At 41.3% G+C, this 12892-nt stretch overlaps 1 protein-coding gene across 3 annotated transcripts in view; it reads right to left on the bottom strand.

The window, feature by feature from the left end:
- COL8A1 (collagen type VIII alpha 1 chain) overlaps positions 1-11637 on the bottom strand; it is a 151908-nt gene extending 140271 nt beyond the window's left edge. Inside the window, exon 1 of one of the 3 annotated variants that reach the window (XM_043593948.1) lies at positions 11363-11637. The gene's annotated coding sequence lies outside the window, so the exon portion shown is untranslated. The remainder of the gene's footprint in view (positions 1-11362) is intronic. The other 2 variants (XM_043593949.1, XM_043593947.1) reach the window with 2 other exon arrangements.
- Between the last annotated feature and the right edge of the window lie 1255 nt (positions 11638-12892).

Genomic DNA, 12892 nt, shown 5'->3' with positions numbered 1-12892 from the left:
CTCGCTCTCTCTCAAAATAAATAAAGTTAAAAAAATAGATTATAATAAAATAAAAATTTTAAATTTTGTACGTCAGTTCCACTAGGCACACTTCACATGCTCAGTTGCCATTATGTGGTCGGTGGCTATCGTGTTGGGTGGCTCAGATATCGCAATTTTTCATCACCATCACTACAGAAAATTCTAGCAGACAGCTCCGATGTCTTCAATACAGTGTACAGGCAACACATTAAGTGACATTTATAGTAAGTGCTTGTCAGTTAAGAAGTGAGAAAGATCAATGCAGACTGCAACATTTGGGATGACTTTAAGAAGACCTTGAGTTTGTGGTTCCTTGGGCAAGTGGGGGACACTCAGTAGAGAAAAGGAAAGAGAATGTCTGGGCGAATAATAGCCCTTGTGGCTTAGGTCAAATTCCTGCTGTAGACTGGAGACAGGTGAAGATGGAAGCATGGGTTAGGTTGAGAGAGACTGAGATACTTGACTGGCAAATTAAGGTTTTTGTTCTATGTTTCATAATGTCACTCATATTTTTGAGCAGAGTACTGACAGTCTTGGGACAGTGGCACCACCTAACAAGTAATTTTTCCTTACATAATTTTGTATATGGAAGGCCAATATTTAATAGTAGCTTACAAATGGGACTTCATCTTGTGCCCCATGGTTAGCTCTGGTGGAGTAACACTGTACGTCAATGTGTAACACTAGTAACACTATATGTGTGTGCACTGGTGTTAATGAACTTCGGTAAAACTATGTTTTCTTGGAACCATCTACAGGGATAGAGAAAAGCAAAGTAAGAGGCTTCTCATTCACCATCACTGTATTTTATTCCCCCGTCCCTTTTTTCTTTCCTCTTGTTCATATTTATTATGCTCCTATTATGTGTTAAGTATTGAGGTTGCAGAGGTAGATGAGACCTGAATCCTTCTTCAAGGAGCTCATAGCTCTGCACAGAGAACAAGCCCGTGCTATTACAGAGTGGACACGGCCATGACGGGACTGTGCACATAGTACTAGGGAGCGTGGTGGAGGTGTGCAATGCAGCCTGGGGAAGGCAGGTTGTAGGCATGTCTTATCCAAGTAGAAGATACCTGATCTGAACCTTGGAGGAGGAGTACACATTAATTCCATAGATTTAGTGGGGAATACTACATGCAGAGAGGGAAGATCAAGGACAAAAGCAAAAAAGTATGCAGAATGTGATCATATGGAAAGAACCAGCCCTTGTTTCTTCTTTTGTCTTTGGCATAACACAAAGGAAGGGCTTGAGGTATACTTATTTCTATATAGACCCTCACAGCAGGTTAAGGAGCAGGTGTAGACAATATAGACACTTTTCTAGGTGACTCACATGGCTGAGGGAATCATTTAAGTTGTCTTGACTCTCGTCAGCTGGCTATGGATGCTAATAAAAGTAACGCCAAAGAGAATGATCTGATGAGCCAGATTCAAGTTTGTTTAACGTGCCGTAATGTCTTTGTTCTGTCTGTTTCTCATATAATCATGGGAATTTCTACTGCCTAAGGAATGACATGCTAGGTTGTCACTCTCTCTCCCAGACTGATGCCAAGCAACTTGGGATCACTTGGGGAGAATTTATGGAGAAACCTTAGCCCTTAAAAATTACTCTAGGGAGAAATGATAGCTTTTTATTTATTTATTTTTTTTTTGGTTTTTCTAGTTACACAGCCCTTACTTTTTTGGCTCCAAAATGACAGCATGCTTTTAGGAAAAAGTACAGAAAAGAAAAAGAAATTAAAATCACAGTATTAAACAAGAAACAGAGCCAGTCGGCAGTGTCTAGGAACAGAGCCACTGGAATTCTCTCACTTTCTTTATGAGTCAGAAGCATTGTCACAGGGAATTGATGTTTTTTCTCCCTTTTATTAACACTAGAAGACACCATGAAAGGCAGTGTGGAGGAGCAGGAAGGCTGAAGTTTGGAATGTGACCTCGATGGGAATACTGGCTATGCCACTTCCTAGCTGTGTGACCCTGGGCAAGTTGCTTGACCAAGTAGAGGCTCTGTTTCTTTCCTCTTTAAATTGAGAATGATAATATTGCCCTTGTAGGGTTGATTTAAGGAATAGAGATAAAGATACCAGTACAAGGTCTGATCCTATTAGACACTTAATAAATAGTATCTATTACTGTAACTACAAATGATGAGCTTGAGTTCTCCTTTGAGTGACTGTGAACTACTCATTTTCTTAAAGGAGAGGATGCTCCATTCTGACACTTTTAGGACACTGGCCTCCAGGTATAATCTTTGTGAAGGGGAAAGAGAATTACTAGAGTAAGGCTCTAAGAGAAACAGGGAATTTGATAGGGGTCGGAGGTCTGAGTGTTATCAATAAACCAAAGAATCCTTGATATAGCATGATATACTAGAATATCAGTAAGTGTGATCTTATTATAGGAGTTAGCTCCCTGTTTATAGTGAGAAAGTAAGTGCTCAAGGAAGAAGTTTGGCTAATGATCTTGGTCATTAATAGTAGTTAAGGTGAAACAATGATCAGATAAGAGACTGTTGAGCTAATTCATGAAATTACGTAGTCTCCTTGTTTACCAAACTTGTTGCTTATTGATGATCATTACAATATCTAGACAATGAGAAAGAAGAAGGAAGGAAGAGATCATTTCAATCTGTCCAGTCTTCCTCCCTCCCTCGCTCCCTCCCTTCCTGCCTTCCTTCCCATCATCTATCTTCCTAGCTTTTCAAAATCTTAAATTATTCTGGCATTTCTGCTATTGCTTTTACTATGAAGAACTGAGCCATTGAACCAAGACAGGTTCATCATCTTCTTTTGTTCCTTTTTCAGCTGGGCTTGGAAATTACACTGGGATTGTTTCTTATTTTATGGTTTTTTTTTTTAATTTTTTTTTCAACGTTTATTTATTTTTTGGGACAGAGAGATACAGAGCATGAACGGGGGAGGGGCAGAGAGAGAGGGAGACACAGAATCGGAAACAGGCTTCAGGCTCTGAGCCATCAGCCCAGAGCCCGACGCGGGGCTCGAACTCACGGACCGTGAGATCGTGACCTGGCTGAAGTCGGACGCTTAACCGACTGCGCCACCCAGGCGCCCCTTATTTTATGGTTTGACATAGCACATAATTTGTGTTATATCTGTGATACTCAATGTGTATTACATAATGACTAGCAATACTGACTTTACTATGTCCCAGTAGATCTTGAAACAATGACGTGGGACAGTGATTCCTAAACTGTTCCCAAATTTTTCCATAGAATACTGGTTCCAAGAGATGCTCTCAGGGTGGGAAGGTGTCAGTAAATAAGTTTAGGGCACACTACTGACTGTAACATTTTCGAACAATGAAAATATAATTAGCATATTAAGGTCTTTGTGAAGTCTAGCAGTGAACAAAACTGATCACGTTGTTTTACTGAGTGTTTCTGAAATGTAATAGACCATAGAAGCTTTTTCTGTATAAACACATAGTAATATCTCAGGTACTACTGTTTCTGAAGCACACTTTGGAAAATGTTGAAGAAGTGACATTTGGGTTTTACATAATATAACATCATTATTGAAAATATCATCTTTCTTTAGCTAAAGTAGAATTTTAAAACCACAAAAACTCTTCCGTGTGTGGGGAATTAGCTTTTAATTGATGTCAAAATAGGGACAAGTGAACATATAGGCCTTTTGAGATTCTTAAGCCATAAATTAATTGTTTCTTTTCCCTCTTCTACTTACCCTTGACCTTGTCTGGATTCTGGACACATGAGGAATTGTCTTTCGTACTTTAAGAAACAAAAATGCTCTTGCTACATCTTGGAAGGTTATGTGCTTATTTGGAATTTTATTCCATTTTGACCTGATTCTGCATAAATACCATGAGCCATTACCAGGTGTTGTGAGTATAATCCATTCACTATATAAGTAACAGCAACCATGTATGTTTAAGGAGTATCAGTCTGCAAAATAATTGGCAACACCTCAAATGTCTCTAAATGACAAAGCCAGTGGTTATTTGAAAATTGCTCTTCTATTTAAGATAAATAAATTAAGGCACAGAGATGATCAGTGGCTTTCCAAAGATCCCAGAAAGAGTCAAGGTGTTTCTGAGATTAAAACGCAAGATTTTCTCAAATGGGGACTTCTTAGGCTACGTGCACACAAACTTTATAGGTTCGTCTCCACTGACCTCAGAAATAGAAAGAGGACTGCTCTGTATTCCTGTGGATGTCATAAGTTTTAAAAAGCAAGCAGCCCTTCTCTGGTGTGCCAGGGATTTTTCTTTTATGGTCCTAATTGATCTCTATCCCCCAAAGGGTTCTGAATTATGCAAGTGTCTCAAGTCTTAACAAGCCATCCCCAACACAGCTGTGCAATGGAAATGTTCAACGGAAAGGTATTCACTTCAGTCTAGGCAAGGCTCTGGCTGCTCCCTGGAGAGACCCGGATCCAGGAGTGCAGATTCTGGGCCATCTCAGAGAAACCTGTTGGGCCCATTTCTGCCTCCTTCTTTCTCTAGGCTCCCTTCCTGCTCTTGTTGACAGGAGGGTCTGGTCATGGCAGGACACCAGGACTTCCCCTTTAAAACTCATGAAATCTTCTCAGTGCTTGAGCCTCTCTGCTCTTCTCTCCCTGACCCCACCCCCAGCTTCCAGAATTTCTTTCTCACTGAGTTGAGCATTTAGTCTGGAGCATTTAGTCTTGGCTGGTGGTGGCCTTGGAAAGAACATTTTCTAAGATTGCTTTGGTTTTCTTTCAAATAAACCTCTACAAGCCTGGACATTTCTGGCATTGTTGAAGCGCAGGTGATTTATTCCTAGAGGCTTAAATTGGTATTTTTTTTTTTTCAAAAAGAAAACCAACAATGTGATATGCTCCTATTGTACACTTTAGCCACTGGTAACAAAGGACACCTGGCTCTGTCTTTTATCAGAAGAATTCAAATCTAAAAGGCCCCCTCTAGGAACAAGTCAGTTTTTATTTTGAGACACTCAGCCCTGTGGCTCCCTCTACTGGTCAATGACTTCTCTCCCCACTCTTTCGAACCTGAGGGGATTGGAATAAACTGGGAGCTAGAAGGGGAACTAGACATGTCGTTAAATTAGGAATTATGGATCCAATAGCATATTTTTGCTAAAGATCTCCTTTTATCTCCTCTTCTTCCAACCTCAATTTTGGCCACCTAAGCCACAAAGTCTTAGCTCTACCTAGCATCTCCCTTCATGTAGGTCTTGGCCTTATCTTTCATCTGCCTTTTAACAAGATGCCACTTGTTTGGATTTATAGCACTGATGAACACCATGACTTCTGGATTTGAAGACTAGTTAATCGCTAAGTAAAGATCATTAAAGAAATATAATGGTGTACAGTCATCACTTCCAATTTATGAACCAAGTTTAGATTTATCTTTTTAGAGTTCACATGGCATGATAGTTGGAGGAACATATGAAGTGGATCAGCTGCTGCCAAGCTGTCTTCCTGCTGCCCCAGGACAATGCTCTTGAGCCAGATTTTAGGATTCAGTGTCCTCCTATGGAACTGAAGGCAGTTGTGACTTACCCACTCGGCTGCAGGGTAGCATAATTTCTGCATAAGCCAGCCATAGTTGCCCTAGTACATGAAACCTGAATTACGGAGGTCATTGGCCCAGTCTTTCAGAAAAACAGCTGTTTTATCTAGCTAACAGAGAGGACTGGAGAGGCGCCCCAACAGGCTGGACACATTTTATTTCCCAGAGAAGCCAACAGCTCACACCCACACCCAGGCCTATTCAGTTTGAGTTGGAAAAGTAGCACATGAAGTGATTGTCTTTAATCTCAGCACATCAAGTGATGCCAATGCCTAAATATCCTGTGATGTAAACACATCAATAGAGAGCTTAAGAGACGCAGTCTTCAAGAAATTTACTTAAAAGAATGTTTTCACGATGATGCTTAGTCATAGACTATGTAAATTTTAACATACAATAAATCAATTTCAGAAACAAAAGTACTATTTCAAAGATACGCAAACAATTGTCAGGCTTTAGGGGAAAGTGAAGAAGCATCTGGGGTAACATCTGTCTACTTATTCAGGGCAAATTGTTTCCAGAAATGATACAAGAATATTCCTTTTACCTTCATCATTTTCTATGTTGGATTAACTTTGTGTATCACCAAAAACTGTATGTATCTTAGCAGAGAGCATTGTGATGGCATGACTTCCATGGAGTTAGTATTTCTGGGTCAGTCAAGTCAGGGGTCAGATAAGGCTCTTTTTCCCAGCAGAAGTTCAGTCAAGGGTTCAGAAGAGTTTTAATAAGATGTAATACTTGTAAAGCTTTTACCCATGTGAGTCAGTCCTCAACTGGCGTTATACTGAAAGGAGGCTGACCCAAATAGGATTTTATCTCCCAAATATTTGACAGGCTCTTGGATCAGACACATTAAAAATCGCTTCTTTAGCACCTCAACTCTATGGAGTTTCTCTCTCCTCTGTCTAAGGGAATGAGCCCTCTTAGCTACAGCATCCTGTCTCTACACTCTTGGCCCCTTAACGCCTCTCCTCTGACGTGACACATTTCATGCCTACACCCCTCCAACCGTATGTCCCTCAAAGTCTCCTCTGATTGTTCTTTACGCATATTTTGTCTTTTTTCTCATTAAAGACCTGGGAAGGTGTAAGGTGGTTATATTGGCAACACATTGTCTATTGAGTGGGAAAAGAAGAAGGTTATTATACAAGAAAACATTTGTTCTGTCACATAAATGTTGGAACCAGATTTTAAGACATCTTAGATACATACTGTGTGGGAAAGACACACTATAGTTATCTAAGACAGACCACTGTTTGAAGAGTTTGACTGCACGAAATGTATTCCTGGTTCTGCTACACACGTCTGGGTGACCCTGGGCATGACATCGACCTCTCTGACTTTTGCTGTAAAATTAACATTAGTTAAAATTAGCCCCAAAGATCCTTCCAGCATTTATATTCTGTGTTTCTCTCAATAAGTTTAATACCCAAGAAAGGGGAATAAGGACTAGATAAAGTGTTTAGAAACGTCACTAAAGAGGGACTGTTGGAGGCAAGTAGCAATTTTAAATTAGATTTCTTCTAGATAGATGAATGAAGATTGACAAAAATGTAAAGCCTTTTTATTTGTCGGAGTAAAAATTTACAGTCTGTTTAAGAGAAGTATGAGACTTTGGGTAATGAGAAAAGGCACAAATATGAGTGGTACTCTAGAAACTTGATCTGTAATCATTGAAAAGAGATTTCTTCCACTGAAAGAAAAATGGGGTAGCACGGGGCGGGTGGGGGGGGGAGGGGACATGTATGCATGATGAAGGAGATGATGATGAAGGAGATGAAGGAGATGATGAAGGAGAAAAGGGCAGTTTTCGTTTTCTAGGAAGAACCATGGAAGTGGACCCAAAATTAATAGGGGAGATTGAAGGTGAACCATCAGATGTCTTTTAATATTTTATATAATCAGCTATAGGTGCTGTGAGTTGCTTTTGCCATTATGCTACACTGAGCAGTTAGAATTCATTATTATTTTAGCTGATTACTCTATAATCAGTTTTGGGAAACATTTTTGTTTCAGTCACCTCAGTTTGATTCCATGCAATTTCAATGGCTTTGTGGATTTGCATACACAGGGCCCCCAGATTATAGACATTCTGACCTTGTGTGACTCCCTTTAACCCCCATCCCACAAATCTATTTGCTTAAGGATAGATTCTAAAGAACCTCCTCCCTCAAACGGGGAACACCGTTGCCAAAGTGATAGTGGAATGTCTGATTAGTGCCTTCTCTGTTTGTTGGTGCTGAAGTGTGGTTAATTTTCTCTCCCACTCTTCACTCCTTGCCTCTCTGGAAAGGGCAAGTTTAGCAGAGCTCTCATTTAGTATTGTGGGGTATAAACTGGTGTTAATGACTGCCAGGTCATTGGAAGATCTTTTTCATTATATCCTTAGCATTTTGTAACCATTTGTGAGCTGATCTTTTTATTATTATTATTTTTTAAGTTCTACATGCTTTGGGTAGCAAAAGGTCCATTTCACAAAATGCTAAAGTAAAACATTCTCTAAATTCCAAAGAGCATTCATTCTCCCCTTAACCTTCTCCTCTCCTTTTTTTTTTTTTTCTTTTCACTCATAATTAGAACAAGGCACCTCTCAGAAGACTGGATTCTAGTCTCAAGATCTGTACCTTCTTTAAATTATGCATATGTGTGTTTATGAAGACTTGATGGATGAGACGGAAGTCAAGGCATGAAAAAAGGCTTGGTTTTCAGAGGATTAGTGGGAGGACCAGAGGTTGGGAAATAAGTGTTTATCTCAATCACTCTGCAAGTTGCCATACCAAAGAGGGTGACCATAGATAAGAAGGAGTAATTTGCTGCTTCTAACTTCTCACTTGCAAATAATCACCCAACTTTGGGCCCTTTCGGAAGGTTAGGGGTGGGTTTGTTGATGTGAACCACCCATTAATGTTCTGAGGGTTTTTATACTCATAATATAGTTTTAAAAAAGCTGTAAGTGGCAAAGTCCTAGGGGTTTTAATGTGAGGTAGACCTGAAATCGTTTTGGTCTTTAGAACTGGGCTATCCTCTGTTAGAGTAGGGCACAGAAGAGATGGACCTTAGCGTATTGGTGGAAATATTCTTATTGATTTAAGGCAAAAACCAAGAGCAGGTATGACTATTTGCTCTTCTGCACCTCTTCATATTTCATACAAATAAAGGCAAAAAGAAGTTGCGTTTGTAACAGATTCTGCTCTTTCTCTTCTCCCGGGGCACTTCCTAGGAGACATTCCTCTCGGCTTCCCACTTGGTTTCATCCCCATTCTCCCTCTTTGATTTTCATGGGTATCAATGGACATAAAGTGGGATACACTTTCTGGTCGTTGGAAGAATAATACTGTTTTGTAATTGTGACAATAGGAAAACAATCCAAACGTGTGTTTCCCTAGGTTTAGCAGGCCCTTGAAGTGAGCAGAACACCTTCTCTGTGTCTCTAGTGAAAGGAAGCTGCCCATTTTTTCTTTTTTGAGAAACATTAAAGGAGTTGGTCAAGCCAGCTCGATTGGTGTTAGATAGGTATGGTCATGAACCCAATTCAGGAGCAGCTCTATAACGGCAGAGAGCAAAGACTCATGTGAAGTCTCCACATTGTGTGCAAAGGAGAGACACTGGGATGGCTACTGCGTGAAACCCAGCACTGATTTTTCTAAAGACTTAAGAAGTCTCATCTTGCCTGATATGTGCCCTCTAGGGAAAGACTCACTTTAGGAGTCCAGTAAAGGGCCCTGGGAAAGTTAGGTCATGAGCCATCTACATGATCTCACCCAGTTATTTAGGGTGTTGAACTTGATGGCACATGGGGAAGGCAGTTACTGTTAAATGGTTCGTAGCTGGTAGAGTGGATTAGCTGCCAGGAAAAGCAGAAGCAAACTCTGGGAGAACACTTTTCATCCCCAAATTTAGGAATAACAGGAGCTCTTTTACATTGGAAACACTTTTTTTTTTTTTTTTTTTTTTTTTTTTTGGTTCTCCCAGAAAAGATAACTTCCCTCAAGGGAAATCTGGTGAATGAAGTGCATTTTCACTCTTGCGATGATGGGTTTGAGTTCGGCATAACCATAAAAAAGAATTAACTTGGACATACCACACACTTGGTTTGGCCTTGTCCCATACCTGTGCTCTTGTCATGGTTGATTACCCACTTACATCAGATACGCAGCAAGCAGTCTGCACTGTGGCTGAAGATGAAAGGTATTTTAATATGCTCAGGTCACATACTATCTCAGCCAATAGTAATTTTATATCATTTTCTTAAAGGAAACCACACTCCTTGCAATAATTTTTTCCAATGAAGCAAAATTTTACATGACAGAAACCTTTATATGTAACTCTTTCATTTGAATCACAGCATTGAATTCCTTCCCTGCCAAGCGGAGTTTTAATACATCTTTATTATTTCCTTTGATATGCAAATGATACGGAGAAAAGCTTTGAAAGACCCTCAGTTAAACTTCTGTTGATTCTACTTTCTTTAATAGTGAAGAATTATTTACAGCTCTGGTGACTTTTCCCTTTTTAAGTGAAACAATATACACAAACCAAAAAAGAAAAAAAAAATGAAGCTTTTCCTCTTTTACTTTAAGAATCTTAAGGGCTGAAATAGTGGGTTGGTTTCCTGACCAAACCTTTGGTTTGCCGTCTCTAAGCAGTCTTGTGCAATTAATTCCCCAGAGGAAATATTTGAAGAGGGTTTTTCTCCCACATGAGAGAGTTTCATCCCACACAGCCCACAGATTTTGATGGCAAACTTCATGGACCAAGCGTCTGGTTTTACAGGAGTAGCCGTGGAGCTACTCACAGAAGCTCTCACAGGTGCACGGTACTCATTCTCCGACCTCAGAAACAGGAAGGTATGGCAGTCTTTAAATATGATGGTAGCTTAACTACTGCGTAGCTCTAGAATCCAGTCCTAATCAGGTCGATGTTAATTACTAGATGAGGGAAAGGAGGGTGGCAAGCAGGGTTCAAACTTCCAAAGCCTTCAAGCTGATCTTTTTTTTTTTTTTTTTTTACAACCGTCTGGTGTACACAGAAGAATTGTATAATCTGGCCTGTATTTTCCTCTTGCTGTGAAACATATTGAAACGCTTTATGTTTAGGTGTATGTATAGAAATTCATGAAGTTCCTTTATACACTTTCTGGGTTCTGACACCGTTCTCATTTTAGAAAGTCTTGAAAAGATAGCTTTGTGAGAGCACTTTTTGCCCCAGCTTGTAAATTTGGGTTTGTTCTTTCCTATCTACCAGCCACCTGATTACTGTCCCTGTGCAAAGGGCACCCGTTCACATCATTTTTTCCAAGCACTTAAACCTGGAAAGATACTTTTTAAAGGACTCACAGAAGCTGTCTTAGGGGGTTTGGAAAACATCGCAAAATTGTTAGCAGACCTTTTGACTGCTATTTTTAGGAAACTAATTGTGTTCTTCTAAAGTACGTTTTTGACAATGGGACAAAGTTTTCCTTGCCCCCACTGCCATATGAGATAGTTACAATGAAAAGCGTAAAACACCCCAAACAGATACATTTTAACTTCAGCAACAGTCAGCAAATGGGGAAAAGTGATTTAAAAAGAGAGAAGCTTTTTTGCAGTATTTATGCTGCTGTTTCTTGCCCAAAATGAACTTTTATTTTACCGTTCAAACAGAAGTTTGTTTTCCAACCAGTTGCTAGTTAAAGGAGCAGCTGATCTGGCATCCATAAGAATCAGGTCGAACCAAACGGTAAGCATGTTGACCAGAGGAGACGTATTTCCCACCCCCGCAGCAACCCCCATTAGGTCAGATGCCTGCAGAAGTGTTCTCTTACCTTGAGCACGTAAGATCCGGGAGAGAGGCTGGGGGCTCCCACAGGAGAGGACCGGGAGAGTGCTCTGATCCTCGGCTGGTAACATGCACTTGGCTTTTATGGGCAGGTGGGAGGGGCTGCTCCTCATAGTAGGTGGGCAGGAAAGGAGCGGCGGGCGGGCAGCCCTGGGTGGAGCTGGACACTCTTCTCTGGGGAGGGGCGGAGAGGGCAGAGCAGGAGCCCGAAGGAGGGAGGAGAGACGGAGGGGGGGGGGTGTAGAAGCGGTGGAAGGAATGGAAACGGAGGAGGGAGGGAGAAACAGAAAGAGAGAGAGAGAGAGAGAGAGAGAGAGAGAACGAAGAGAAATAGAGAAAGGATGTAGATCACAGAGGGAAAAAAGGTTGGGGAGAAAATGAACAGAAGACAGAGAGACCAGCAAGATCTGGAAGGAAAAGGGAATTGAATTATTTTGTTTTTGTATGACTTTTTTTTTTTTTTTTTTTTTGAGAGGGGAGTTGTAGGTGACTGTGATGACTAAAGGTGTTTTCTGTGAATTTGAAACACTAAATAACGGTTCAGGGAAACGGAAGGGTTCCTGAGCGAGCCACGGAGGGGAAGCGGGGCGTCCGAGGAGCACGGCCCGAGCGCTGGCGGACACCCACCCGGCAGCGGCGGGCGCGGAGCGGAGCGCAGTGCGCGCAGCAGGCGCCCCCCGCGCCCCCGGCGCCCGCAGCCCCCGTGCGTCCCGTCTGCCCGCGGGTGAAACCCGCCCTCCACTCCTCACTCCCACCAGTGCTTATTTGACAAGAAAGGTCTCCCTGTGCTGCCGGTACTGTGCAGCATCCCGAGGCCCCTCTTGAGACTTCTGCAGCATTAAGGTAAATCCAGCAAAGGTTCGGGAGGATCAGCTCAGATTGGCTTGTGGGGAAAGGAACCTCAAACCCAGCCTCGGTCCTCCAACATCTGCTTATGTAACAGGATTTCAGGACTCTGCCCTCTGGTTATTTTCGGTTTTTAAAAAACTCTCATTCCTAACAATTGGAAAACGTCTTGGTGCCACAGCTCACTCTCTGTGTGTCTTAAACATTCAGAGAGGATTCAACCAGCAAACGGCAGAAGGATCAGGCTGAAATTCTTAAGAAATACATTCAGAGAAAGAAAAACAAGCTCCTTTAGCTGCTGAGTGGTGACTCACTTCCCAGTCCAAGCTCGATTTTTGCCACCAAAGGAACTAAAACATTTAAAAAGAGAGAACCTGAACCTGAAGAATGGGCGGGGGGGGGGGGGTACTGAGGGGAAAAAGGGAGGAGTGGGGTAAGTGGGCTGGGAAGAATAAAAGGACTTTCACTGAACAGCTCTCTACATGAATGTATCTATATATTTAGAGAGAGATACAATGTGATTCAGGGTTCACCACAACCTTATGAAATAAGTATTGTGTAGTTTTGGTTGGTTGTTTGTTTTTAAAGAAGTTAATCTTACAGGGGTGAAGCAATTAGCTCAAACCAACAAGATGAATGGAGAGTCACAGCTAGTGAGCTTGCAAAACTC

Source organism: Prionailurus bengalensis, chromosome C2, assembly GCF_016509475.1.
Source record: "Prionailurus bengalensis isolate Pbe53 chromosome C2, Fcat_Pben_1.1_paternal_pri, whole genome shotgun sequence".
In the NCBI taxonomy this organism is placed as follows: domain Eukaryota; kingdom Metazoa; phylum Chordata; class Mammalia; order Carnivora; family Felidae; genus Prionailurus; species Prionailurus bengalensis.
This window is presented reverse-complemented; position numbering and strand designations above follow the sequence as displayed.